Source organism: Durio zibethinus, chromosome 10 (assembly GCF_047325235.1).
Source record: "Durio zibethinus cultivar Kanyao isolate XHJ-2024 chromosome 10, ASM4732523v1, whole genome shotgun sequence".
In the NCBI taxonomy this organism is placed as follows: domain Eukaryota; kingdom Viridiplantae; phylum Streptophyta; class Magnoliopsida; order Malvales; family Malvaceae; genus Durio; species Durio zibethinus.
The window spans coordinates 5,497,313-5,501,255 of NC_143171.1; the positions used below are offsets into that span (position 1 = coordinate 5,497,313).

At 29.9% G+C, this 3,943-nt stretch overlaps 1 pseudogene across 1 annotated transcript; it reads right to left on the reverse strand.

The window, feature by feature from the left end:
- Positions 1-341: 341 nt before the first annotated feature.
- Positions 342-1,135, reverse strand: LOC111292575 (protein RALF-like 34 pseudogene; annotated as a pseudogene). The gene has a single exon (XR_016345649.1). The product of XR_016345649.1 is annotated as a protein RALF-like 34 pseudogene (transcript).
- Positions 1,136-3,943: the final 2,808 nt, after the last annotated feature.

A 3,943-nucleotide genomic window follows, 5' to 3' on the forward strand; every position in this document is an offset into this window, starting at 1 on the left:
CTTAAATCTTTTGTAACCTATATCCCAACCAACCACGTAACCAAAAAACCAAGGCAGAGCTTTTAATTGATATTATTAGCCTACATAATGATGTAACACATCTTCATAACTAGTTATAACAAATCAATCTAAGTTATCAAGCTGTTAATCTACATAAATCATAACCAAAAGCTCAAAAATTAGTCTGTAATTCCATCACCCAAGTCTTCTACAATGATTTCAGCTCAATTAAAGTCCCTTAACAAAAAAGCAAAGCCAAGTTTGCATGAGTTGACACCGACAAAGATCTAGTAGGGTTCAAGTCTTCAAGCATTTACATGAAAGTTTATGAGATCAAAGACTGACGAAGTGATAGTTGATAGCTTCATAAATTATACTAATACAACAAAGCGACTGAATTGAAAATACAACAAACAAAAAAATCACAATTAGAGTAATTACCATAAACATAGAATAGTGTAACCTCATTACACATAATAAGTTATATAATCACGTTGCTAATCCACATAGAAAGGTAGTAGCGCAACCATTAAAAAAAAAACACCCAAATTTCTAAAACTACTGATATTTTAGCTATATAACACTCAAATCTTCCACATTCTCACAAAATAAATAGTACCCATTTCCAATTAAAAGAACCCAAATTTTCAAAGCCTAAAATGATAACCTCATCTCCTGCACCGAGTGATCCTGGAACAACCCCTAGTGTAAGGATGAACAGGGCCATGAGCATTGAAACAGTTGTGAGTATAATAAGACCTGCCTGACCTTGGTGGACATGGGATTCTGTTAGCAGAAAGTGCCCCGTACGAAATGTAATACTTCATTCTCCTCCAAAACAAGGATCTGCGACTATACCCACTTTCCTCTTCATCATCTATCTCCTCGTCACCTTCCTCATTGTCGTTTAAGTCACTGTAAAGAGACATTGAAAGTGGCCATTCTAAAGCATCTCTCATCAGCTTCAAGCCTGTCTCTTCAACTTGAGCTTCAACTTTTGAGCTTGAATGGACAATATAAGCGATGAAAAGGGCAGAAAGAAGCTTGCAGAAAAGTGAAGAAGAGGAGGAAGCCATGGTCAGTAACAAGTTGCAAAGCTTGGAAGCCTGTTGAAGAAGAAAAACGAGTTTGAAGTGGCGTAATGAAAGTAGTTTTGGGTTTCGTTAAGGGGACAGTGGGGTCACGTGGAGCAGAGAGGTGTTTGGTTTACAGCTGTGCTTCATCAATGCGCCGATTAACGCATGCCTCGGTTCTTGGACCCATCGAAGGGCAATTGTCATCTGCTGCGTGTTGCAAGTTCATGGTTTTGGGTTGGTTTTATCTGTTAGTGATTTCGTGGGTCCATCATACGTGGTTCAATCAAGTTCGTTGAAGTATGATGGGTTTAGTATTTTGGAAAGTGCCATGGTGGCAAATTATGGGAGACGTGGTGCATATGCGACGGATGGGATGCTGGGGAAGGACGCGGCTTGCTGCTGGCCGGACGTGGAAGTATTAGATTGGGCCGCTTGATTTGAAGTTAATAATGTTGCAATTTAGAGCGGTTTTTGTCCCTTTTCGGAGACAGCTTAAGAGCTGTTTGTTTTTTAGCAAGACGATGATTTATATGAATCTCTTATAGTACGTTTTATAATTTTTTTTAAAATTTTAATGGTGAATTTTCTTTTTATATTTGATTTAGAATTATTCGATTTTGAAAGAATATATCAAAATTTTAATAATAATCAAACTCTTAAAATTAAAAATCTACATTTTTTTATGATATTTTAATATTCTGAAAAAAAAATTGATTTTTAAATTTGACTTAAATAAAAAATTTATTTCATATATTTAAGTTTTTTAAAAATAAGTTTGAAATTTAATTTTAATTTTATTTTAATTCAATTGCAATGTTTTTTTTTTTTTTTAACAAAACACTGTAATTGATATAAATCTGGAGTTTTCCATTATATCCTGTTAAGTTCCTATTATGATGGTTTTGTAATACATATATCTTATTTGGTAACTTTAACATTTGTGATGTGAGTGGCTATTACGACATTTCATTTAAGAAACACTTTAATTGAGTATCAATTATAACAATTTTCCCTCAAAATGTCAAAATTATCACATATTAAAAATTTATTTTTTCTCTCGAAGATTGTATTCTGACATTATAAATGTTATAATTTTTAATCAAATTCATAATAACATATTTTTAATACATCAATTACGGTGTTTTTATATATAAAACACCGTAATTGATGGTACATACGCCTTATTTGATTATGATATGATGTGAGTGGCTCATAAGTCAAGAATAGTGATAAAAGAATACTACTTTTTAATGAAATAATACAATTCGATGATTTATCGATTGATGAAATGCTTGCTGTTGGTGAGTATATGTTGAAAGAAAATCATAAAGTTAAGTTTTTCTTTGCTTTGCCACCTGTATTTAAAAATGACTATATTAGAAAACAGTTAAATGAATGTAATGCTCATCGCCTATCTTTTGACTTCCCTCATCCTAGACACATATAAAACATAATACATTTTGTATAAAGATGCATATATTATGTATTCTTTATTTTCATTTAATTATGGTCGGAATAGTTTTTTTATTGCAAATAGATTGGCAGGTAATGAATTCATTTCTTTATATTGAAATCTAATATTTATTCTTGTATATAGGATTAATTTCATATTTGTATTATTAGAACAAAAATCATACTTGTGTGAATGATATAAAAAATTATGATGACTAATTTCATATTTACATTAAGATAAATGTTTTGTGAAATGTATGTGTCATGAATTGATTTGAATTTCAATTCATCATTAGGATGAACCATTTGGCCCAAAGTGATCACATTCCACTTGTAAAATGTGAATGAAATAAGAAATTGATCATTATAGTATTTAAATTAAATTACTGGGGATTGGTATTAATTTAAACAAAAATAAACTTATAAAAATTAATTACTACACAATCATAGTGCCTATAAAAAAAATTGGAACTTTTGTATAAATTTATATCCAAATTGATTGTCCTCAATCCTCAATGTGCAAAGGTGGATATATGATCATACCATTTTTTATGAACTTCAATTTATTTTTGCATGAAGCTTTCCTTTTGCGCTTACTATAAACAAAAAATAAGAAGTAAATATTAATCAACTTGCATAATCATATATAAGTTTAATTCAAAAATATTACTTATTATATGGTATTTATACTAACCTTGAATGGTATTCCCATAAGCTTATACATAACAATCTTCTTTATAAAACAACGAACATAATATCTACATTCGATAACTCCTGGTTGATGAGGAACCTAAAAACGAAATTGAGTCGGTTGCTAAATATTTTTCTAAACAAACTTAGCATAAAAGAATATATTTTACATTTATCAATAATGTCACCCATTTGAACTTTTTATTTTATGAACTAAAGTCATTCCCCTAAATTGAACTTAAAAACCATCGTAAACATAAATACTAGTAATTATACAAAAACACATTTTAATTAAATTATCACTTATACGTAAAATATAATACCTCTTTATTAAATTGACAACATAGGGTTTATGCATCAATCCTACTTATTCGAAGTTTAATAAGTAAGGAATCCACATATTAATCTCAATTACAACAAGCTACCAATGACCCCAAGAAAATAATATGCATGATAATATTAAATATATTAGATGAAAAAACATAAATTCGGTATACACTTATACAGAATGTATTAGATATAATAAATTATCCAATTATTACTACAAATAGAACTTACTTGGAATTATAAGGCATCAGATAATATTTGGATGGTTTTTGTAATGATTGACCCACATAATAAGCATGAGTAGTGAGAGACCCAGAGTCATGACTGATAGAATTTGGGTAAAAAAATTTGTATCTATTAGTCAATTGTCTCTCATTCACCTTTTGTATAGGAAGCTA